The 26,689-nt window shown below is 44.5% G+C and overlaps 1 protein-coding gene and 1 long non-coding RNA gene across 2 annotated transcripts in view; one reads left to right on the top strand and one right to left on the bottom strand.

The window, feature by feature from the left end:
- Ddah1 (dimethylarginine dimethylaminohydrolase 1) overlaps positions 1-26,689 on the bottom strand; it is a 129,928-nt gene that overhangs the window by 90,493 nt on the left and 12,746 nt on the right. The gene's annotated exons all lie outside the window — the stretch shown is intronic.
- LOC143441929 (uncharacterized) lies at positions 155-3,949 on the top strand. The gene is made up of 2 exons (XR_013109682.1): positions 155-679; positions 3,758-3,949. It is a non-coding gene; the product is annotated as an uncharacterized LOC143441929 (long non-coding RNA).

The raw sequence follows: 26,689 nt of genomic DNA, 5'->3' as shown, positions 1-26,689 counted from the left end.
AATAATACAATCTTTGTGGATGAAACCCACCAGCTATGAAAAAAATCAAATGACCATGCTGGAGGGGAATACATGATCTCAGTGATGGGACACTCCTGGCATCTTGAGATGAAACTGAAGCTCCCTCAAAAGCCAAGCTCTTTGGCTGGGTGACTGTGTGGAACACAGCATGCAGCCAGGGCTGGAATGAACCAAGGACAACCACCTCCTAGCAGGGCTGGATGAGTCTGGCTGATGGGGTAGCAACAGTGGTCAGAAGAAAACGCCCAGCCATGATCAGGAGCTCCATTCAGAGAGACAGCAGGCTCAAAGGGCATGCATTCTAAGGATTTTGATCCCGTCCCTCCCATCATGCCAGTTTCTGGCCCCTCCCCAGTGCTGACAGGGCTCTTCCTCGGCTCTGCTGACTGTGGAGTTCAGTCATGTTTTCAGAGAATGGGCACAATGGGTTCTTTACAGAAAACCACAGCTTGTCTGTGAATCCACCTCACTCTAGGGAAATCTGAATGCCCTAAAAGCATCTTCCTTTATCGGTCTCTCTTTGTGATTTTTTCCGTAGTTACTGCCATCTTCCTACACAAAGAGGAACAATCCCTAACTGTCATCGCTACGTCCCAAGAGGCATTCGTTTCATCTATGTGTGTTAAAAGCCACACTTCTCAGAAACTGTTAAGTGCAGGTAAGGGACTGGAAAATAATTGTAAAATATTCCAATTTGAGACCAGGCTGATTTTTATTTAAGGGTAGTCTTAATGGATGTCCCCAGTCTTTTTATTTATCGACTTATTTATTTTGGCAGTGCTGGTAACTGAACATAGTCAAGGCCAACACTGCAGAGCTGAGAGCTAACCCTAGCCTTCTAGTATGTCTTAGAAATGTTAAGTATTAGACACCGTAACACAACACATTCCAATCTGCTAATGATTACAAACGATTCTTGCTCCGGGGCCAGGCAGGAGGAAATGGAGGCAGATGATAAGTGTTCAAAAGAGTTTGAGTAAGGATGGACATAATGACGAAATCTACGGTGCTCTGGGCAAACATTCCGGCTAGAGGCACAAACACAGGCTGCATCTCTTTGATCCTCATTTGTTAGGAAGCTGCTGCCGCTGCTGTGTGCAGATAACATCCAAGAGCAAACAGGAACGCGTAGGCTGGCTACAGTGAGAGGCTTATCTTCGCGGCTGGCCCTCCTCTATTTAAAAAAATTGGCCCAAGAAAAGCATTTTCCCTGACAGTTCGTGCTCTCCTGGCATTGCAACAAAAGGGAAAAGCATAAAAGGTTAATTTTCCTCCTCTCTCATTAAGATAAGACCAAGAAAGCCCTGTAAAATAAGAAAATTACTAAATTCTTTAAAATACAAATTTCTTTTTATATGGTTTTTATTGCATAATTTGACACATCTGGGGTTTATAATTTATAAAAACAGAAAGTAAAGGACAGTTAGTTTGGCTTAGAATAGTGCAGTTTTACAGCCTAAAGCTCTGGTGAGACATAATTGATGGACCAAATGCTAAGAGGAGGTCTCACGGTCTATGGGGGATTAAGCTCTCTTTTACATTTCTAAGTTTAAGTGTCCAAGGTTTCAGAAGAACCAACAAAATGTGTTATCTTTTGGGCTCTTGCTCAAGCAGTCAGAGCATAGAGGATCTCTTTGGTCGCTGGGACTTTCCCTCTCGGTGCACTGGAGAGACACCAAGGCCTCCTTTCAAGCCGTGTCCATGCACAGGGTCCTCTCTCCTGGTGCTGGGCACTGAAACGCTAGGACTGTCCTTCATGTCATGCTGATGTACGTGTCTCTGTCTGAGGTCATTGTAGAGTAAAGGCAAAGCATACAGATTGCAGTCAGGAGTAACCTGTGATATGTCCCTTGCTGAACTCCATCTTTGTCTTCCTCTGTGTGATGAGGCCTTATGTGTTGTATTCATTATTTTCCTGGTTTTCAACAGAAAACAACTTAACTGGGAGAGGTTTACTGACCTGATTGACCTCCGTGAGGTTGTTCACATACCTCTGGGAGGATCAGGAAACAGGTGGGACAGGAAATGGAGTTAGACTATGAGTCACAGGGCTTACCCCTCAGTGACCTATTTCCTCCAGGTAGATCTGACCTTCCAAAGGTTCCACAGCTACAATATCCCCAAAACAGTGCCACCAGCTGTTGACCCAGTGTTTGAACACATGAGCTGGTGGAGAATGTTAGATATGCAAACCCTTCATACTTCTCTAAAAAAGGGTAGCCTCAGGTTCAACTCAAACGACCAGGTCCTGAGCACAGCAATGAGGAAGATTATGTAATTGTGGGGTGCAGAGGTTTGCAGGGAGACTGCTCACCCCGAATTTCACATGAACAGTGTCTCCTGGGATTACGTGATACCACAGGGTGGTAATGAAAAGGTCTGGCTAGCACATTTTTAACATAAACTCTATTTTCAGGGCAGTTTTAGATTTACAGAAAAACTGTAGGCCAGTACAGATTTCTCATGCACCCTGCAACAGGTTCCCCCAGTTACTGACATATTAAGTATAATGGTACATTCATTATCATATATTGCTACATCGTCAAGGACTAACTAGCAGGAAAAAAAGAATAAAGTCTGGATAGGGCGTTATCCTCACTCACCCAGTCTCCCTGAGGCTCCTCCTGGCTGTAAGTTTTTAGACTTCACTTAAGTTGGAAACTTTGACAGCTGTAAGGAGGGTCAGTCAGGTCCTATGGTTTCTCTGTAGACTGCCCCTGGTTTTGGATCGGACTGATGTCCCTTCCTCCTGAGACACCAGGATACTGTTTATAGGATGGCAGTGATGGAGGACGCAAAGGGCCATTTTCACCACTTGACACCAAGTGAACACTCTCAGGGGGAACTTAGCTCACTCACACTGACCTGGACATCCCATAGAGGTAGTGTAGTCCAGTTTCTCCCTGGATCACCTTGGCCCACAGTTCCAAAATCTTTGTATATACAGCCCACATTTAGGGAGTACTGAATTCTGGGTTACCTCCCTTAAGGCAGAATGCTACATAAATGTTTCCAAATTTATGTGGGAGATGTGTCTTTGTATTGTTCACTGACTTGATTACATCAGAGAGACTCAGGGGTGTTTACATCACACCTCTGATTACAAACCAAGAGCACTGCTCCATGATTGGCCACCAGCAACTTTCATTCTGCTCCTGGTGCCTACTGACACACTTCCCATGCCCCCTACTACTGAGGTGTTGGTCCTCTAATCTCTCTCAGCCAATACAGCACAGAAATGTGTGTGTGTGTGTGTGTGTGTGTGTGTGTGTGTGTGTGTGTATGCATGCATGCATATATAATACTTACTGTATGAACCCATAGAAACATTTGTAAGCATTTCCACATGACCATCTGCATCCCCATAATCAAATATGGATTCCCAGCATTCTGTTTAACTCTAATCCATTGCTGCATGGATCTGTAAGCTCTCTTGTCTCCAACATCTGCTGCTCCCTCCCTCGCTCACCCAACTGTTCAGTCCCAGCAGCATCAGAACCTCTGCCCACCGCTGGATCTCTGAGTTCAATAGCTGCTTCTGCTTCTCACCTAAGGGATTTTCCTCATTTCCAAAGTTACCTGGGTCAGCAGCTCGCTCCCTCCCTCCCTCTCTCCCTCCCTCCCTCCTTCCCTCCTTTACTCCTTTCCTCCCTCCTTTCCTCTCTCTCTCCCTCCCTCTTAGTAAAGTTGTTTCATACACTATAAAATAGATTAAAAAAAAAATTTCGCTTTCCAGGGGCTGGAGAGATGGCTCAGCAGTTAAGAGCACTGGCTGCTCTTCCAGAGGTCCTGAGTTCAGTTCCCAGCAACTACATGGTGGCTCACAACCATCTGTAATGGGATCTGATGCCCTCTTCTGGTTTGTCTGAAGACAACAACATTGTATTCATAAATAAATAAATCTTAAAATAAAATAAAATAAAATTCTGCTTTCCATCGGGGACTCCCCACCTCTTAAATGCTTTTTTTACTTTGTCATACATTAGTGTGTCTCCGGTGCTGTGGGGTCCTGGAAGTAATTACAAACATGTGCTATCACATTGGTCATAGCAATGACACACTGGGCAGTTTTCTGTCCCCCAGATCCAGTGCTCTACCCAGTCAATGCTCGCCCTATCACTAACCCTTTTGTGTTGCTGTGGTTGTGTGTCTCTCAAGTTGTCCTACAGAAGGAATCATACCGTATCCAGCCTTTCCAGCAGGACTTCTCTCAGTTAGTAAGGCAAACTGAAGATCTGCTTTTGTCTCACACAAACTACTACTAGTTTCTTATTGCTAAATAATTTCCCTTATAAGAATAGGCCACAGCTAGTTTGTTCCTTTACTCACAGGATATCTTCTGGCTTCCAGGTTTGGGTGATTATGTAGATGCTACCATACATAATCAAACGCCAGCATTTGTGTGAACACAAATTTCCAGTTTATTTGAGTGAATGCCCAAGGACATAGTTGCTGAACTGCATGGTAAGACAATTTGGCTCTGAGAGAAATTTCCACACTGGCTGTGCCATTTATATATGAACAAGAAGAACTCTTTTTGTTTTGTATTCTTGCCAAGCAGCTGATTGTGATAATTTTCCTCCCACGATCTTATTAGGCAAGTTATGTCCCCACCCATTTTAATTTACAATTTATTAACAACAGATGACATCAAATGCTTTATGGAGAAATCGATTTATCAATCATACCATTTTCTTATTGTCGAGCTTTGATTTTTTTTTTTTTTTGATGTTGTTGTTGTAGTGGGTTTTTTGTTGTGGGTTTGCATTGGTGTTTGTTTGTTTAGAGATAGGACGGAACCCTGGCTCTCCTGAAACTTGCTATGTGGACTGGGCTGGCCTCCAGTTCCCAGAGATCTGACTTCTTCTACTTCCCAGGTGCCAGGATTAAAGGTGTGCACCCCCACCCTCTCCTTTATTGTGGAGTTATAAGAATTCTTTAAATATTTTGTAAAGACCTACACTGGCAGGTATGTGTTCTACAAATATTTTAACTCAGTCTCTAGCTTTTATTCGCTTAACAGAAGCCAGCCACTTCAACACCTTTATCTCAAACCTACAGCCTTTGGGTCTGTGAATTCGCCCCCGCCCCCCATTGTTTAAGCAATATAGCTATGGATTTTGTTAATGATAGTCTGAGAAGACTAACATAACAGGCTTTTAAAAAATCCTTGTCAAAGATCTGTAACTATACCTGTATGGTTTTATTTTTACCTGATTTTTCTAGCTTAAAAATCCCAGTCTTCTAACACTTCAAAATTTTCAGTGTTGCATCATTTTGAATTGTCTTTTTCTCTAATTTATTATCCAAGCCTCACTTGATTTACTGCTGCTGAAGCACATGCTATTTAGCTTTAGGAGAATCAGGGATTTTGCAAGATCTTGTACAGTGACTTTATACATCCAGAATGTCAATATAAATATATTAATAAATAATAAATTATCATAAAACTTCCTATAAAAAATCCCAGTCTTTGTGGCTGGCGCAGAAGTGACTGTGTGTGTGTGTGTGTGTGTGTGTGTGTGTGTGTGAATGCCAATCTTTTGAAATTTTCTCATGTAGAAAATCATGTCATTTGAAAACAAAGGGAAGTTTAGTTTTCTTCCTTCTTAATTTATATATACACACCTTTTATTTATTTTCTTGTCTTATTACACTAGCTAAGACTTGCAGGGCCTGTTCTTCATCTTAAAGAACAAACATTTAACTTGTTACCCTTAAGTGTATATTAGCTGTGGGGATTTGATATGAGTTCTTTTATAAGAAGGAATTTTTATCATATGTTATTACTTTTATTGCACTCAGAGATGGGGGGGGGGGGTTGTATCCCTGCCATGGCGCATGTGCAGAGGTTAGAAGTCAAGTTCCCAGTGTTGGTTCTCTCCTTCTACCATGTGGGTCCCAGGGGATCAAATCCAGCTTTGCAGCAGTCTTTACCCTCTAAGCCCTCTTGCTGGCCCCTTGGTGGAAGTTCTTTATTTCGTTAGGGATGTCCCCTTCCATTTGAGGCTTGCTGAGAGTTTACAGTTATTTTGTTGTTCTTGTTTGTTTTTGTACTTGTGAATGGGTGTTTCCTCATATAGTTTTTTTTTCCCCTGAGCCCACTGATATGAGTGTTAAGATTCTTCTTCCTTTTGCTTACTGATTTGGAAGATTATGTTGATATTCAAGTGCTGAGTTAGCTTGTATCTCTGGAAGTCATGGTAAATAATTGGTTTATATACTTTTGTTATACAATATTATTTGTTAGTATTTTGAGGGCTTTAAAACATTACTTATTTTATTACACATTTACATGTGTGTACCACATGTATGCAGAAACCCGAGGTGGTCAGAAGACGGCATCAGATCTCTGGAACTGGAGTTATAGGCAGTTGTGAGCTTCCATGTGAGGAGATGGGAACTGAGCTCAGGTCTTCTGGGAGAACAGCAAGTGCTCTTGACCACAGAGCCACCATTCCAGCCATGAGGTTATGTTTAAAGTCAATCTTCATAAGAAGTATTGGCCTCTAGGCTTTTCTTATAGTGTCTTTATCTGCTTGATATTAGGATAACATTGGCTTTGTAGAACAAATTAACATGTGTTCTCTCTGCTTCTGTTTTATTGACAAGATCATGGAGAACTGTATCTCTTCTCTCTTTAAATGTTTGGTAGGATCTACCAGTAAAACCAATTTGGCTTGATGCTTTTCGCTTTAAGATAATTAATTATATAATTATAAGATTATTAATTATATAGTTAAAAGTTATAATTGATTATATAGTAGCAGAGATGGCACAGGGTCTACAAAACTGAGGTCAAGTATGGATTTGCAACCTTGTATAGCTTTGTTTTCTGTATAAACGAAGATGTTACTGATCAACATATGATGGAGGAGGAGGAGTGTTTGGAAGGTGCTTTAAGAAAACATTTGCTTGCTTTCTTCCCTTAGCCAGCATCTCTGTCTTCTCAAGCATACCGTTATCTTCTCAAACCTTGTTCCTGCCTTAATGGTAATTGACTGAACCTCTGAACTTGTAAGACAGTCCCAATTAAATGTTGTTCTTATAAGAGTTGTCTTGGTCATGGTATCTGTTCATAACAGTATCAGATGTGATACTGTTATTAGCTTACATTTTAGCTCATGGAAATGTGTAATGACCAAGCCTCATTTAAGGTTTTTGAGTTCCTAAAATACTTGATAAAGGGATATGTGAATGCTCTCTCACAGAAATACTGAAGCTTTGAGACTTTAAATTAAAATATTTTATCTTCAAATTTTCTCTAGTGATTATGTACTTATTAGTTTTATTACCATATACAATGTATAAAGAAGAGAGGAATCACTGCAGGATTTCCTTTCTATAGCATCAACATATAACAAGGAAAGAATATAAGCACAGAGAATATTAGTTATGTAAACAATTAATGAACACGATCACCCATTAGTCTACTGTCACAGGCTGCAGGAGAGAAGAGATAGCGCTCCCGATGAAATATTTATTTGTGCTCTAGTAAGAGGCTCCGGTGTTTCAATCATTGAGGTCAGGCGGTACCATCTTTAAATTACAATCTTGTTTGCAGTTCATTTTCGGGGGGGGTGGTGTCACGCGGTATCAGCTGCTGGGGTAATTGGGTGCTGCATTTCACACCATAATTATTTCCTGTTGGAACTAAATCTCACATTGGGATTGTCGTTTAAGATTTTCACCCTTCAAAGACAATCCGCCACTTTTTAACATCATCGCTCCTCTCTGCAGAGAGAATGTGCAGCTTCCTAGTAACGTGGGCATCGGGGCCTGGGCTCAGTCTCTAGCACAAGAAAAAAAGAGAGAGGTAGGGGAAAGAGGTGTTGGAGAAAAAGGGAGGAGAAAAGGAAGAGAGGGAGAGGCAGGGAGAAGAATAAAGGAGAGGAAGAGACAGTAGGAGAGAGAAAATGAAGTGCTTCCTTTCCTCCAGGCCCCAGTCCCCAGCTCTACAGAGAACCTCTCAGACATTTATATTTATTTGGTGGGTAAATGGAGTTATCTTTTCCCAGTTTATAACAAAACTGGCCCCCCTGAAAAAGTCCACACAAACTGCCAGACATGCATTTGTATGTATGTGTGTGCATGGTATGTGTGTGGTATATGCACATTAAGTGTGCCAGCGTGCATTCTCTTATCCATCCCTGTGTATGCAGAGGTCAGGGGAGGACAGCAAGTGTCTATCACGCTCCAGCTACTCGACTGAGAGAGGATCAATGAACGTGAGCTAAGCTGTCAGCCAGCTTCCGCAGAGATCTCCCCGTCTCTGCCCACAACAGTGCTGGCTGTGTGACTGTTGGGATCTGAGTTCAGCAAATAGCTAGGACTCTTTACAGAATGCATTTTAAACTAGAAAACTTCAGAGTATTCATTCAATTAAACATTCATTTCCTAAGCCTGACCACCACCAATACAGAAGATTCAATATCCCACAGAATGCTTTCTATCCATCAAATCTTTCTTTGTAAGAATCTAAACCCAAGGTTGGGAAATGTGTGCTCTTCTGTAGTTAGCTTAAAATTTCCCTTCAACACACACATCGCTTCAGACCCTTTTTCCTAACTCATGTCTACTCCTTACATTCAGGCCTTCCACACCCCTAAATAATTACTGTTTCTTGTCTCCTCGTAAGTTAGACTGTGTCCACATGTAAATGTTTCCCTAGTTCTAACTCTGTCACAAACATTTCGGTTTGGGTGTTGGATAAGTGCACAAAAATATATTTGATAGTGAAAAATGTAAGATTGGTATGAACGGCACAGCGCCAGAATGGCTGTCCTAACTGTTCACTGACACGTGTAGACTTTGGGTCTGATTAACTTCAGTGGGTGACACTTTTTATTTGCAAGATTTTTTTTATGATAAAATTTATTTCCCTTTATTTATTGATTCAGGGTGCTAGGATTACTGGCCTCTGTCACCATACCCAGTTTATCTGAGATCTTAAAAGTCTTAAAAAGACTACATTTTCCTGGTACGCTAACTTAGACTAAATTAACTTCTAAATTTCTTTATTGAGTCAAGGGTGAGCTTCATTTAAATTCCTTGCTTTATAATGGAGTTAAATAAGGACTTGGAGAGGTATGACAAGCTCCCCAGGACCACAGAATCAGTACCTGGTACTGTTTCACCCTTAATCCAAGACAAGCAAGCCTACCTCACATGGGAGAGGTCCTAGATTCCAATCGGAACCCAACTTAGCTCCACAGTCTATAAACATTTCATATTTCCTCTGTTTCCAGTGGGGCTTTTATTTTACTCCTGCAAATAAGCATAGGGGAAGGGTGCAGGGGAGAGGGAGAAGAAACTAGAGAAGAGGGCATTCTAGTCAAGGGATGTTTAAAAATCTATTCATTTTCTGGAAAAACAATGTTTGCCTGTGTGCTGCTTTACGTCGCTGGCCAGGAGCCTGGTTGGAAGGAACAAGTTAGTCCCCGAACTTTGTTTAGGGTTTTTGTGCCAACTGGTTCATATGGTAACTTGGATTCAAGCAAGACTTCACAGCTCTGCACTCTGTATATAGAGACGGAATGCGCAAAATGCTTTCGTGTTGCCAGTCTGTGAGAAGCCAGCTCAGAGGGACAGACTGGGACAGACATCTCTCTTCTGGCTTGATCACTAAACTGGATGTGTTTACATGACTGTCAACTGCTTTGGAAAAACACACAAACACAGTGTAAATATTGTGTCATGCCGTGAGAAAGAGCAGAAGTGTAAGATATCACAACAGGGCCTGGGCTAGCTGAGCCGACTTTCACACCCATTCCATTGTGTAAACACTCTGGTGTTTTTCATGAACTGTACTCAGAAATACCACAAGTTGGGGAGGGGGCTGTGAACATGAGGGAGACAGGTATACATCGTGGTACATTTATAAAATCCACCCATATCCCAGTTGTACCTGTTAGACAGAGTAATAGGTTACAGTGCTAACCAGCTGAGTCACGGCTAACTACACCGAGTTATCTATTTTTACTAGAACCCAAGTCATTACTGTCCCTCAGCATCCTCTGGGCTACACATCTGCTTAAAATCAAAGCTCAGGAGAAGGATACCGTTGCATGTGCAGAGTTCTGGTTGGACACCCATGCTACTTAAGTGCAAGGTTGTGGCCAAGGTCAAGAACTGATACCTGAGAAGGCAGTGGGAATGACCTGTTCTCCACCAGCTTCCTGCATTAGACTCAAGACACAGAGCCCCAGACAGCACAGCCAGCCAACAGGGTGTCTGCTTACCCCTGCTTGTCTGGACAGTTGAGAGATCAGAGCTTTCACTCAGGGTGATCAGCCATTAATGCTCCAGAGAACCAGAGTCCTGCTGGACTGCACTTTTCCGGCGAAACCTTCTCCTGTTGAATATGGATGGTTTTACCAAAGAGGGGACTGTGGCCATATGGATGGAGACAGAAATATGGGGAATTGAAGGCAAGGGTTGAAAGCCTATAGCTGTAGGCAAGAGGGCTAGCAAATGGGGGTGGTGGGGGAGTGACAATAGGAGGCTTTTCATACCACAGTAAAAGCTCCAGGCATTCAGAGGGAACAGAGCTATTCATCAAGAGGAAACTCTCTCTGTGTCTCACAACCAAGTCTATCACTTGCTCTCTTGCTCCCTCCCCACACCCCACTTTAATTTCATTTCTGTTGTGGTGACAAATATCCTGACAGAAGCAACTTAGGAGAGAAGGGACTTGTTCATGTGGTTTATGATTCCAGGTTACAGTTCATCGTGTGGGGGAGTCACAGTGGCAAGAGTTTATAAACATCACAGCCACAGTAAAGAGCAGGAATAAAACATGCTTCCTGCTAACTCAGACTCAGTCAGCCCTCTAGGGTCTAGGACCCCAAAACAGGGAATGGTGGTGCCCACCGAGGACTGTCTTCTTATCTATCAACAATCAAGACAATCACCAAAGACATGTCCCCAGGCCAATCTGATCTGGACAGTTCCTCAACTACTTTCTTTCAAGGAGATTCTAGGAGTATCCTCTAAAACTAACCAGCACACTCCTATAAAGTGTTAGAAATGCCCCATAAGTTCTCCGTTGAGCAAAGATACACTTTACCCCTGGAGATCAGTTGCTCCATCTGAACGAGGTCAATGTTCCATGTTTAAGCAATAGTCCTTAAATGCATTTATTTATCAATGGGAAATGGGCTCAGCCAGACTGGATGGGGCACATGGTGTCGGTGTCCTTCTGTTCCTTACATGGGCTTGCCTTGGGCATCTCTGTAGAGGTAGCTCTTAGAGCAGGGCACACTTCCCCCGAAGTTCTGGCATTTATGCAATCAACTCTAGCAGACAGTACACATGTTCATTCAAAAACATTTAACTCCAGAGAACCAGAGTCCTGCTGGACTGCACTTTTCCGGCGAAACCTTCTCCTGTTGAGTATGGATGGTTTTACCAAAGAGGTAAAAGTGATGTGCTTTATAGTCTGAGATTTTATTTAAAGGTCCATTAAAAGTGATTCAAAAGTGATGTGCTTTATAGTCTGAGATTTTATTTAAAGGTCCATTAAAAGTACCCATAGAAGAAGAGCTTCGGAAAATATGAGTTGACACAGTTTTAGCATACATGTATAAAGTTATATACATATATGTGGGATGTGTCCTTCTGTGACCTCCTACACACAACCTGTTCATAAAACTGTATATAGGTCACATAACTGAATGTAAGGTTCGTGAACGTGAGGTTTGGCAGCAGTAAAATGTTCCTGAGAACTAAAAGACCCCAAATTAATGTAAAATCAGGTAAGAAAGAATCTGGGTGTTTCTGTCAGCATTCACTCATGTTACATCGAGCAACTTCATTGCAGCCTTGGTCGAAAAGAAACAGCATGTGTCCTTTGCACATACATGTGCCCTTTGTGGTGTGTGTGCCATCTCAGTGGTCGACACCACAAATGATGTATGAGACGGTTTGACTCAGACTCAAGACTATTTGCACGTCATGAACTGAGGTGTTTTTCCTGAGCATACAAGGTTTCTGCTCTTACAAAAGCCTAACAGTTAAACTGTAGAAACCTTTGGTGTTTTCTTATTGCCTTTCCTCCATACGTAAGCATTGGTGTGTAGTGCACCTTTGGACCGTACTACATTAGAATGCTTGATTTTAAAAACTGCTGTTTGAGTTTCACAGAATTTCCAACAACTTCTGAAAGAGCCTTAAACATATTCATGTCATTGTGTATCCATGTGGTTTCAGCATTGTTGACTATAAAAGCAAACATCACTCAGCCTGCAAAACCCTGAATACACTTTGCCCTGCAGTGTCAAACAATCCACCAAGATTTATTTCTTTGTGTAAAAACAACAAGTACAACTGTTTCATTAGTATGCAAACTTGCTTTCCTCTTTCACAGATGATAAGATTACATGTATGCCACAGACTTACTTTAAAATAAATGTGTGTGCATGATGTGTGCATCTGCTCACTTGTTTGAGTGTGCTCACTTGTCCATGGAGATGTGGATGCTAGAGACAGATCTCAGCCATCTTTATCACTCTCTGCTTCAGTTTTTGAGACGGGGCTCTCACTGAACCTACATCTTGCTATTCGGAATAGGCTGGCTGGCCAGGGAGCCCCAAGATTTGAATATCTCTGTACCCCTGGGCTTTGGTTACAGGGTCACTCCACCAAGCCCAGGGTTCATGGGAGTTCTAGGATCCAAATTTAAGTCCTTACACTTATGTAGTAGGTATTATAGCCACTGATCCAGCTCCTACCAAACCAGATTTTCTTGGGACTCAGTGGTTATGGTGCCTGCTGCCAGGGCTGATGCCCTGAGTTTGACCAGTGGGATCCACATAGCGGAAGGAGAGAACTGATTTCTGTAGCAGGATATTTATTCTGCTACATTGTATTCACAGTGAAGCTTGGTGATGAGGCAGTAGAAGAGGAGGTAGAGCTGTGAAAAGAAGAGAGGAAGGGAAGGGGAGAAAAAGAGGAAGGGGAGGAGAGGAAGGAGGCTAGCTAGCAGCCATGGAGAACCATAGATATGTCGAAAGCTGTCCTGGGTAGCAACTTCTATCAAAAGGTTAGCTATTGGGTAACAACTCTAATTGTGTGGGCATCTTGTTGATTGAGCATTTCTAAATATATAAATCCTTTAGATAATCATTAAGCTTTAAGAGTCTCATTTCTACCAGGTACTGCGAGGATGGCAGATATTGTCTGGGGTTCAGCCAAGCTTTGTGGATGCAGAAAGCTCCACGGATCGGCAGAGCCATCCCGCACGCTGGCATCTTGTGGGTGCCAGGGCCTGCACATCTAGTTAGCCGGAGCCCCAGTCAGAGCCAAGGAGCAAGGGAACATGGTGGCTGCCTAGGACCAAGGAGGACGGGGCGCTGTTTTCTAAATATCACCCCTACAGATTTCCACAAGTTGTCCTCTGGCCTCCACATGATCTATGACTGGAGCATGCCCACACAGATACACACACAAGATAAATAATGAATAATGTAATAACATGATTTATTATCAGTAATTGTTTGATTTGCATGTCTGTATATCTAAGGTTAATAAAAATTTACCAGGTGAAGGTGAGCAACAGGTGAAGTCAGTTTGGAAGCCCTGCCCTAGACTGTGACACTGTGGCATTGTTCTTGGTAGTACAGAACCATGGTGAAAGAATACAGCGTCCTTTGAATGTCTCTTCCCCTTCCTTTCCACCAGCTAACAAAAGCATTGCCCCAGCCAACACATGCAAACTCAAGGGGCAGACTTCCCCTTCCGGGAATCCTGATTCAGAGATGCCTAAGCAATAGAACACAGAGTGAGCTCAAAGCCTGCTATTGTAGGTGCTTCTCAGTGTGATTCAATCTACTTGATTTTTGTGTAGATTACTCATGGCCAGATTTTATTCAGAGTGGATTCTGTGCTGCCTGAGATGAAGGAACATTACATCCCTTAATGGCACAATCCAATTGCAGTCAGGAAATGGAGTTATTTTAATAAACCAAACACAATTAAGAATGTGAATCTTCCCAGCAAAACATCACATGACATATTCAAGAAAGAAATCTAAATGCCTTTTAGTTGAGCTGATGGTTTGGCTTATTTACCTTCAAATATTTATGCATTACGGTTAATTCAACTGTTGAATAAATAAAGAAGTAAATAAATAAATATTTAACATTTAGACAAGCAACTGGGTTTTCACATTAATTCTGGCATTTTAGCATCCTTTCTTGCTTTCTTTTGTTGTTTTTAAAGAGTCTCACTATGTAGCTCTGGCTGTCCTGGAACTATGTAGACCAGCCTGGCCTTGAACACACACATACACACATACTCACAGGTACACACACACATATACACTCACACATGCACAAACACACACACATACACACACTCACATACAAACCCACATGCATACACATATGTACTCACAAACACACACATGCACACACATATACACACATACATACATATATACACACAAGCCCTCACACACATACATGCATACACACACACACACACACACACACGAAACAAAAACAACTTTGTTTTTTTTTTTCTTTGTCTTTAACTCGGATACTTTATTTTTTTTATTGGTTATTTTATCTATTTACATTTCAAATGTTGTTTCCCCTTCCAGGTTTCCCCTCTGCAAACCCCCTATCCCAACCCCCCTCCCCCTGCTTCTATGATGGTGTCCCCCCACCTCCCACTCAGTCCCACCTCACCGCCCTAGCATTCCCCTACACTGGGGTATCAAGCTTCCACAGGACCAAGGGCCTCCCTTCCCATTGATGGCAGATAAGGCCATCCTCTGCTACACGTGCAGCTGGAGCCCCTGCAGATATGAGCAACTGGATCATTAACTCACTGCTGGTGGGACATAAAAGAGCAAAGCTGCTTTGGAAAAGCCTGGAGGTTTCTTGAATGAAATATCCTCCAATGAAAGGAATACAGCCATCTCTAACCTATCTTTAAAATTAACTCAGGATTCATCTCTTCGAAAATGCACCATCACCACCTGCCTGTTTTGGTGAGTGACTGCTCTAGTTTCCTTTCTTTAACTGACATAAAATATCCCAACTCTAAGCAGCTCAGGAGAGAAACCCTACAATTCCAGGTTAGGATTAGGGGAAGTCACAGTGGAAGAGCCTGAAGCAGTGACTGAGATCATACCTACAGTCAGGAACAGAGAGAAAGGAATGTGGTCTTGTGCTCGCCTTGGCTTCTCTTGTTTAGGCAGCTCAGGACCCCTTGCCTAGGGAATGGTGCCTTCCACCATGGGCCTCCTTACATCAATTGCCTGAATTAAGACACTCCCCATATGCCCACAGGCAACTCAAATTAGGCAATCCCTCGTTATCCATGTAAGTCATGATTGTGTCAAGTTGACAACTAAAGCTAACCACCACAGGGTCCCAGATTCACCATAGGCCATTTCTCTAGCCATAGCTCTTACCACTGTTACAACTGTGGCTGTCGTCTTATCCCCCCTTTTCCCCACCTCCTCCTTCCTCCTGCCTCCCCCTTCTGCCTCTCTATAAAACAGGAGGCTACCTGGAACTACCTACTGCCCAGGTAGGTGGTAGGTACTTCCCCCCAAATATGGAGCTGGCTGGACAACAAGGCAAGCCACTATCAAACAGAATTCTCAATCACCAGAACGTAAACAACACAAACCTTAGCCTGACAAGCACTCACGTCCCAGCCCGCTGGCTGAGCTTGTGCCCTGGCTTCTGCTGCTTCTGTGGACGCCAGACTGGAAGCCCAGCCTTTCTTCAGCAAACTTCATGTGAGGTGGAGAAATACCGTCCTCACTCCAGGTCTCTGATATTTCCAAGGTAGTTTTGCTCAGTTATTCCTTTCATAAAAATTATTCTTTTGGTTGATCGTCCACTGAACACTACCCAAGTCCTTCTCTGGCTCTCATAAAACACTTTCAACTGTCAACAAGGAAGTAGAGGCGGATTGGCTCCTTTTTCCTTACTCTGCAGCTACAACCAAGGCCTGATTATCTCTCCCAATGATTCCTCTGAGTTCAAGTATAAAAATACATTCCTTGTGTCTTGACAAAGCATCTGGAGCTCAGGAGGCTCATCTGAGCCACACGCAGATGGAAACTGCAAATTCCCAGACTTCTTACTGTGTGAGTTACCTTTGGATACACGAGACAAGCATTTGTCTCCTAGCAATACCACCCGAAAGGAAAAGCATTCTTCAGCAACCAGGAGCTTCATGTCCTATGCTCAGACAGTTGGAGGAGATTAAAAGATGGAGAAAAGTGGATGTTGGGTATCAGCCAGGGGTGGGGAATCAGATGACCCAGGTTTAGGTTCACTGTACATTAAAGGACAGTCTTGGACTGACTACTCTCCAATAACCTCATCTTAGTGTCCATAAAAGCAGACAGTAATATACACCTCTGGGGACTAGAACAAAATATGGTTAGGGTCTCACACAACAAACTGCCCCTAAGTGGTCAGTCAGTGTCTGAGCCTTAGAACCCAGCCTTGTACCAAGTCCCTGGTCTAGGTTGTGGCAGCTCCTGGAGGGCAAGCTTTACAAAGAGTTGCTTCTGGACAGTTACGTGGCACAAGCCTCTTGTTCACGTCTGATGTCATGATTCCAAATTAAGAGCTCAGAACCATGTCTGTCCTCAAATCAAGCACTATAGATCAGGGTCAGAAAATGCACTTGGCCGGCTCCTGCACAGGCCACAGTTCTATTCATAACACGATTAAGTTGTAGAATCACTGGCTATCAAAGGCATAAATCTTGCAGATTATTTCCACTTGAGGAACACAATGAAAATACAATGTTTGGCTAAAGTGACAGAGGCCATTCTGGACAAAACCGACAATAATTTCTTCATCAGTCCATAGAACAGTTCTCCCTGTTTTTAACGTTCTTAACAGTGTAGGAGCTGTGTGTGCACATGGCCACACCTGGCTTTTTACATGGGTTCTGGGGACCCAAACTTGGGTAACGTGTGTGTGTGTGTGTGTGTGTGTGTGTGTAGTAAGTGCTCTTACCCACTGAGGAATCTTTCCAGCCCAGGTTACCTTTTTATTTATTCTACTTTTGATGACTTAGTATTTCTGAAACCTTGAGAATTAGGTAGACAATGGGGCTTTTGAATGAAATGTCCTAGGAGAGGACTCCTAGGACATCTTTTTATGGCCACCCAGGGTTAATCATTGGTAGGAAGCAAGATCCTCAAAAGAGCACACTGCTGTGGAACAGTGAACACTGTTGAGCTCTCTCTCTCTCTCTCTCTCTCTCTCTCTCTCTCTCTCTCTCTCTCTCTCTCTCTCTCTCTCTCCTTGCTCAGGATCAACTCTGTTGTGTACAAGTTGAGACAGACACCAAGAGATGTGCAGCTCAATCTGAGTTTTCAGGGGCCACAGAGATTCCCAGACAAGTCCTCACATTCTCGGGCATGCTTCCCACTGAAGCTCCTTCTGCTCCCTTATGTTTTCCTGTTCTCATGGCTCACTGCTTACAACCAACTCGCTGGAAGAACGCTGCAGCATGTCTGAGGCTGCACAGAAAAGGCAATGCAGCTTCTCTTTTCCATGCCCTGAGACCACATGGAGGAAGCCTGGCACCTCAGGGCTGGCATGGGGAGTCCCCAGAGAATTGCAGAGCCAGGCCTAGACACACCCAACTGTGTCAGCCTCCAGCTATTTCAGCTTCTCTAGATCCTCCCAGCATACGGTGCATAGAAATAATTATTCCCTTTACTTAAAAGCACATACATGTGTGTGTGTGTGTGAGTGTGGGTGTGTGTCACAGCAGCCAGAAAAGGACACTGGCTCCTCTGGAGTTAGAGCTATAGGCATTTTTGTGTTGCCTGACACTGAGACTCACACTGAGATCTTCTGTAAGAAGAGACTGTGCTCTTGGCCACTGAGCTGTCTCTCCAGTCCTAAGAGGTAGTTTTGAAAGGAGCAGTTCAACAGCACAGATTGAGTTCCTAACACTAACAGGACCTGAAACAGCAGGGAGGCCAGTCGTTGGCAGGAGCCTTGTGGCTCCACCCGAAGAGGCATGCTTTTCTGAGCCCATCTCAGGGTCTGATGCAGGGCCTGGATGACTGTCTAGGTGCAAGATAATACAGTCATACAAAACAAAACAAAACAAAACAAAAGTCACCGTGGGCTTTTAGCATTTAGTACCGAATAATGTCTCCCTTGCTTGTTCAGATTTTTATCTGTTCATTGTTCTCCAAGGTAATGACCATTGGCCATCTAGTGTTTATGAGCATGAAATAACCTAAAACAAAATGCAATCAGGCTGTTGGGCAACTGGGCTCCCTTAGAATTTTTCTTATTATGATTGTTTTGAATCAAAACCACATTTTTTAAAGTCAAAGTCTGAGTTTTTTTTTCTTTATTCTTAAGTCTGACTTTTCATCTTTTTTCTCTTCTAAAATCCCCAATTCTCCTTGGCTCTTCGACCTCCCCTCTCCAGCTTCTTCATATTCCTCTGAGGTTGATGTGTTCTAAGTTGCCTTGGGCTTGCAGGACTCTAACCAGAGGTGTGTGGCTAGGAAGGACTGTGTGCGAGCCTGTGAGCAGTCTCCTAGAGGTTAATTTCTCATCTCCTACCCTACACTGTTGCTCTTGAAGAGGCTGGAGGATATTATGTAAAGCCTTTCAAAGTTCAACTTTTCATAGGTCAGAAACACCCAGGTTTGGGTTTTTAATGTGACTTCCTTAGATAAAAGCCAGTTTCCTGTTTCCAATCCGGGAAGTGGGTGTCTGTAATACAACATAAATTACACAGTTTCTGATTTTAGTGTCTAGACACCATCAACCTCCTTAACACTACCTTCTCTGTCAAGAGTCTGGGCAGAGCCCAAAAACAACTGATGTCCAACTAAGCTCGGAAATATATTTCTTCCAACTGAAGCTGGCAAGGGTCTGCTGAGCATGCTGAAGCCAAGGAAAGACAGGACTGGAAAAATGAGAGGGGAGGAGGGAAGAGAAGAAGGGGGGAAGGGAGGGAGAGACAGAGAGACAGAGACAGACAGAGACAGAGAAGCAGACAAATCCGTTTCACAAGTTGACAAAGCTCAATAGCTTGAAAGACTTCTGTTTCTTCCCCCAGCTTCTGAATAAAGACACAACTCACTATGCCTATGAACACTGCGATTTGTACAGCGTCTCCCCCCCACCCCCCATCGATGGCAGCGTTGCTGACACAAAGGAAAGGAGAAGGAAAAATGCGTACTCAGGAGAAAAGCTACTAACCTGGAGTTCTAGATCTTCGCTCTGAGCTCAGATTTATCCTTGGGCACAGGAAGAATGAGAGGATTACAAAAGGAGACGAATTCTGTAGGGTTCATAGGTATAGGGGGCTGTGGACCCTGCATAAAGCCGAGGAGGTCCTGCTCTTTGTATGTCACACACACACACACACACACACACACACACACACACACACACACACACACACCAGAACTGCTCCCTTCCCAGATGGCTGAGGGATCACTGTATTATTTTACTGATGACGATGACAGGCACTCCATCAGTATCTCCTTCACAACCAAACAGCTTTCCAACTCTGTGACATTTGCTGTAGAGCAGGGTTCACAGGAAAAGAAGTTTGTTCCCAATAACACCTAAGCAGGATTACTTTCTGAAGTTCCACATGGCTGCCCTCGATGATATTTTGCTTATAAATTTCCCTCCGATGTGGCAGCTACCCCGCCCTTGCATCTTCCCAAGAACCAATGTCCTACCTATGTATGAGAAAACTTTGGCTCAGCAGGGCTGTGGCTGAAGCCGTATCCAAGAAGAACAAAGAGAGGCTCAGGGGTCCTCAACTCAAATCTTCTATTCCTCCTACTATTCCCAAGTTGTCACCTGTGCAGCAGCCATCAGGGTGGGCCTAGAGAAGAAAGTGACCCCTGAACTGCACTGAAAACAGTCTACTGATTCACCTACAGGTCACTGAGCACTGGCTGTGTGCCAAGTCACAGGTGCTGTGGGAAGAGAGTTGACAGAAGATGAAGGAAGACCATCATGTGACAACTCACTACAATGAAGTAGTGTCTGAGACGCAGAGTGAATCGGACACAGCGACTCTCGAGTCTATGAGGGTGACAAACATCTGAACTGTGTTTACTAGGATGGATCCAGGAGTTGAGCAAAAAATAGTCAGCACTGTTGTTATTGTTATGATGTCATCATTATTATTATTGATAGGGTGCTCGCCTGGCTCAGGCTGGTCTCAACCTGGCTATTCATTGGGGGATGATGCTCTTCAATCCCTGGTCCTCATGCTCCCCAGCTCACAAGTGCTGGAATTACAGGTGTAGTCACTCTGCTTGACACTAAAAATATTATCTTGAAGTCAGGAAAGAAGGGGGGGGGTGGATATGACCCCGTGGGAGAATGCCTACCTACACGGGCGCACCGTCAGGCCCTGTGTTCAGTTCCTACACAATGGAAGGAAGGGGGAAAGGAGGAGGCAGAGAAGAGAGGAGAAGGAGAAGATGCAGGAAATGGAGGTGGGGAGGACAGGTAGATGGGTAATTTGTGCAGTGTTAGCCAGCTCTGGACTGGGTATTTAGGAGCCCTGACATCTATGGATCTGCATTGCCAGACCATCTGCATCAAATTAAAAGAGAAGGTTAAGATACACAGAAGAATAAAAAGGTCCATCTGTGCTCCCCACAGCATGTGTGATGTGAAGATGATGCTACATTTCAGAGCCAGATGAATCCACCCCAGAGCTAAATGCCATCTGCCACTCCTACCATGTTTAGAACGCAGCCTCAATGTAACACAAGCCAGTAAAGACATCTGGAACACCCCTACACTCGTTTCCCGGTACATCTCCAGTGGCGGGTGCTGCTGGTTAAACGTTGAGACACTCTCTGAGCTGTCCTGCCTCCATGATTGCTCGTTATCATGACTAAGCTCGTGCTTTCAGGAAAAGGGAGAGTTACGCACCAGCCTGGCCCAGGGAGCTAAGAACATCTTTGGTATGATGTTCTGGCAACATCATGACCAAGGTAGGATAGTGACACCCTCCACAGCTCAGCACCTCAGATCCTTTCCTTCCCGCTCTCTCCTCCCCTGTGTTCACCTCAGCTCCTTCCATCCATCACCAACTCCTTCAATCCTTCCCACCAACCTTCGGAGCTAGCTCACACTAAACCTACCACGTGTCTGAGCAGATTCTGTCAGGGTTTCTTTTAGCCGGTCTCTCTCTTTTCTCCTTCTGCCTTCTCTTTGTCCCTTTCCTTCTTAGTGTTCACTCTTAAATAATGACCTTTCACCTGGAGGCAAGCCACCATTTAACTAACAGGAGGGACAGGAAGGACATCATCATTGAGCTTCAAGAAAGACAGTGACCCTGTGGTCTCCTCACCCAGGGCTCTTTGTCTTACACAACTCTTGGGTGTTTGGATTCGCACAGCAGGAGGAGGCCAGAAATACATGAGACACTGTCTGACTATTTATATACAAAACCCTGTCTGTGTGCAGACTGGCCGCTCTAAGAAAACCAAGTTGACCTTTGAACCCTGAAACTAATCCAATAGAATCCAGATTGGGGAACTGTCCTAAACTCAGTATACGTACAGGCTGCCCAGCTACCAATGGTTTGATTTGGTTACTCAACAAATTAACCTAGGCCCGTGAGACTTGGGTTGGCCACAAGTTATTATCAGGTTAAGTTATAGATAAATGGGCAGACAGACTACAGAGATCTGCAGACAGAGGAGGGGAAGGAGGTCAGCCTCCATGGCCCTAAGGATTTTGTGGTTTCAGCTTGAGTGCAACTCTGTTGTTCTCTTTCTTCAGTGGGCAAGAGCAGTTCTCTGTTTCCATCCTAAGGGGAAAAAATCTGAATAGAAATTTAAAATCACTAACCTGATAATATATCTGCTAGCCTGAGCCTGGAGACCGATCCCTTTCACCCTAAGACTTGCCAAAGATTCAAATTGAGTTACCAGGAATCCAGTTACCAAGAATTACAGGTTTAGTCAGTGTGAATTATGCAAAATGTTACTGAGGCCTTTGCGCTCTGAGTTTCCTTAGGCGCAGGCCCACCCTCAATGCAAATGCTGGAATGAATGGTTTCTTCTTGGCAACTCTACTTTCTCCTTTCACAACCAGGAGTCAGAGGAGGTGGCTGTGCTCCTGTGGTCATCTCTGCTTCCACCGTCCTGAGGAGGCTGTGGAGATCTCATACCATGTTTGTATTCAGCAGTAAACATCCACCAGTCATGGCAGGAGTTGCAGCTCATTATCTGCTCTCGTTAGAGCAGTCTGGTCCAGTATTCCAGGTTGCTACACCAGCACCTGGAACCTGTGGTTTGGTTTTTTTTTTTTTTTTTTGTCATCCCCAAGCACATTCTCTGTCTCTCAATCAACTGTGCTCTCAGAGACAGAGCAGCAGGGACTCCTGCTAAGAGTGAGAGGTTCTGAGGTCAGGTTTTATGTTAGATGTCTATGAAATGTCCTCCCCACACCACCCACCTATGTTTACAGGGCCGGTTTTCCTAACTGCATTCTGTCCAAACCATCAGAAGAGAAATCCCACATGAGCTACTGACGTTGGAAGGAATGTCCAGCCCGGAGCTGCCCCACACTCCCACTATGGCCTAGGACAGCCGTGACCCGGCGACCTTTCTGTTGGAGGGCCGGCATCACTCCCTTTGTTCCATTCTTTCCTATATGGAATTGTAACAATGTGAACAATTTTAATTTTTCCAAAAAGAAAAATTTGTAGAACGCAGGAAATCTACAATAACAGTTTTGACAATTAGATGTTCATATTTTAATCTGCTTAATTAAACACAATAAAATTGCTTTTCCATCAGCAAATGCCACTTTGCTAAATTGCACTGAAGTCACGTTAATGAGAGATCTAAGTTCCTTGACTAAACTTGGTCAGGGTGGTAACATTTCGCTGATAGCTACCACAAGAGCTGGGAGAGAAGGAAAAACAGGGTCTATGCCTCAGCTGTCACCTGACTCTAATCTTCCTGGTAGGTTAAATCTGGGTCTGAGTCAGTCAGTAGTCTGGTTCACAAGTTCAAGGCCAGTGCCTAGGCATGGCTGCAACTGTGGGCAGAGGAGGAAGAGTTACAGTCGAGGCAGGCATTAGAAGCTCTCACGCAGGACACAGACTGGCAAGTACACTCAGCATAAGACAGGCTGCTGGTCAGCCCAGTGTGTTCACCTGCAGACACATGAGCAGGGCAGGCAGACCATGGCACCAGAAAAGCCTTGGTTGTAAGTTCCAGGGATTTCACAACTTTATGGGTCAATCTTTGAGTTTTGTATTAAAAATCCAGACAGGAAATTAGCAGAGGGTAGAAGTAAATCTAAGCCCAGTTAATGAAACCAGTTGACAGTCTGAGCATATGGAATGAATAGTGGTCACTTTAGGGCAGGCCAAAGAGCAGAAATGACCAGGCTGGCCAACTGACCTAGTGGCCAAGAGACCTCTTATTTTCTCTCCAATTATTGAGAACTGACTACTTCCAGAGTTTGGAAGAGGGCCAAGCCCGCTGCTAAGAAGGATGGACTGATGGGCTGATGCACTGGTGCTGCACATGAGACACGGTATTGCCTTTTCTTTTTGTGGATGAAACGTTTCACTGGGACAAGGTGGGTTGTGCTGGAGTGGGGTCTACAAACCGGAGTTGGACCTAAGCACAAGAGAGCTCCACGTTCTGAGGAAAGTTCACACTGTGAGGCTTAATCTTTGGGGAGCATGGCGGTATTAGACACAAGTAGGAAGCCTTACAGGGGTTCCAGCGGTATAGGGATGAGAGTGAATGAAAGAGAGTGTGTATGTGGAAAGAGAGAGACAGAGACAGAGAGAGATATTGAGAGAGAGGATAGAAGTCAGGGCTGGCCAGAGACAAGTACCTATGGAGTTACCGTTTGGGGCAAGATTATAGTGTCCTTCAGCAGGGAAAGTCATCTTAATAAGCATATAACCAGAATTGTTTAAATAGGAGCGGCAGTAAGTTCATGGGATCCACCAATTTCTTTTGAACATAGGGAACACTGCCCATAGCAGGACTAAAGAGAGAAGACTCAGGATCCATGGACTTACCCAAGCCTTAACAGACATGAAAGCATTTAGTCATTGGGTTCAGGAAGCTGGGACTCAAATCCTGGCATGTAACCCTGCCTTGCTCCTATCACAGGCAGGGACAACAAGATCTAAGCCTCTGTGCGTCTGTAGTCCTTCCGCCAAGAGTCGGGTACACAGAAATAAGTGGAGGGGCGTCTTATTTCTCATACTGTGGAATACTGTGGCATACCACTGCTTCCTCTGTTGGCCTGGGGTCTTTGACACCAACCACGCCATGGAGTTAGGGTAATGGATATTTCACAACCGTGGGAATCTGTCTCAGCTTTCGGGTACTTTTCTGAGACTTTCCCCTGGAATATCTATGGAAAAGCTGAACAAGAGCTAGTGTGGGGGTGAAGGTGGAGTGAACCCAAGAGGGCAGCCTCCTTCCTGGAGCAGGGAAGATTTGTAGCACTCCTGTTCAAACTGGTTTTCAACACCCTCTTCTGTGCTTACAAGTTAAGGTCAAGACTCTCCACCAGCTATCTAATTATTTGGACTAGATCTCGGCCAGCAAATATTAAGCATGGCTAGACACAATGACAGCCTTCTGTGCTTCTCTGAGCATGGACGGTTTCTGAGCTAGCCATATGGACGAGGGGCAGAGATGGGTAGGTGCTGGCTGGAAGCAATGTCTTCAGCAGGAGAAGACCATGTCTCCGTGTCCTCACTAACTTTGGTCAGCTGAATCTTGGGGGCACCAAGCTTATGGTTATAGTATTGATATCAATAATGCCTTAAGAGTCCTAATCTCCCAACAATGGGCTGAGTGTGCATGCCTGCTCTCTTGACAGAGTTACCAAATGCCCTGGCTTTGGAGAAGAAATACTGGCTCTCCATCACAGCCTTAGGATTGCTATGGTTCGACTCTGGTTTGAATGTAACCTTTAAAGGTCCCTGGTCTGGAAGCTTGGTCCCAATGTGAGAAGGGACAGGATCACAACTACTCTCGTGAATGGATTAAGACCACTGTTGGGGACAGACCTTTAGCAGAAAGTGGCTAGAAAGCAGCTATCCACATGCTAGCCACGCCTCCAAGGCTTACATCATATCCACATGCCTACAAGGGGCGTGGCAAAAGTGTATAAATACCCCAGATTTCCCTTCAAATAAAGAGACTTGATCAGAACCTCTGTCTTGTCTCCATTCCTTGTGTCTTTCCTCCTCATCCTCACTCTCTCTCCCTCTAGACCCTGACCCGAAGACCAGAGTGGCATTGAAGCCAGGCAGAGCTGAGCAGGCCGCAACATAGTAACTAACCAGGCTTTTTAAGTCTTTTGTCTCAAGCCAGGTAGAGCAGAGCTGGCTGCAACAGACCACCACATGGGAGATTAGCCTAAGCTAGCTACCAAGACATGGCGCTTTGCCGTGAGAGGAAGCTGGTGTGTTCCTGGCATCCTGCCTTGGTTTTTACCATCCTTCCTCTTTTGCTTTCTTATACTTGGGCCTCTGATTGGCACAGAGCTCATTCCCTGCTTGCCGGGTGCCCTCACGTGTCTCCGGTGACATTTAGACCATCCGTACAATGGAATTGTGAGCCACCTCCACCTTATAAGTCGTGGAGACTCAAGTGTTTTGTTATAATACAACAAGCTCGATGAGCATAAACAATTAGTAACTAGCTATTCAATCTTATGACAACAATTGTTCTCTTGCTCGAGGAGATATTGGGAGCAAATGGAGTGAGTTGGGGGCATGCACTGGTGAGATAGACAGAGGGATGCGCAGCGCAGCGCAGCGCAGCACAGCGAGCACCATAGCTGACATACACACATATGTGTGTGTGTATATATGTGTGTGTGTGTGTGTGTATACTCAAGAACTCCTCTAAGCATTTTCTATGGCCCTCATTGCTAATAATATTCCAACCTTACAATTGTGCAGTGTGTGTGCATGTGTGTGTAGGGTTATGGGGTTCCGCGTCAGCTCTGCCACAGGGCTCGTCTGCTCAGGGAGGCAGGATGCTGGAAGAGCAGCCCCAGGACACCATTATGGGGGTGGAAAAGCACACTTGAAGGCACAGGACAGCTGGAGCTGGTTCAGGGGTTCCCAGGCCTACAGGGAGGCCAGGGCCATATGGTTCTCAGCTCTTGGGCACCCAGGTGCCACTAGATGCTGCAGAAGAACTGAGAATAAAGTCGGGGCCCACAGGCTGGATCTATCCCTGCAGGCAGAGTCCTTGGCTCAGTGGGCAGCAGTCTTGGGCTTGGCTTGGTTGCTGCTGTAAGCACAGAGAGGCCTTCTACAATTGGAGATTAGACAGTGGCTTTATTGGTGAAGGCCTCCATGGCTCCCCATGGTGGATCCCAGTGAAAACCGGCAGTCCATGGTTTTAAGGCATTTGTTGTCATGGTGGAAAATAGATGTGTAAAACCATACCCTACTCCTTAGGGTGGGCCTGAGGTTAAATGCCTTTTGCAGGGAGGAGTGTCTGGGAAGGAACATTTATTGGCTAAACCTCCAGGCCTCTAGGTACCTCAATAAAATGGAGATCTGTCTTGAGCTTACGTGACCACAGCTCATGTCCTCTACTGTGGAGGGACCCTTACGTGACTGATGGCCACAAATCTATGGCGGTCTGCAGCTAGTGACAGGGGCC

The sequence above is a fragment of the Arvicanthis niloticus genome, chromosome 4 (assembly GCF_011762505.2).
Source record: "Arvicanthis niloticus isolate mArvNil1 chromosome 4, mArvNil1.pat.X, whole genome shotgun sequence".
Taxonomy (NCBI): Eukaryota; Metazoa; Chordata; class Mammalia; order Rodentia; family Muridae; genus Arvicanthis; species Arvicanthis niloticus.
This window is presented reverse-complemented; position numbering and strand designations above follow the sequence as displayed.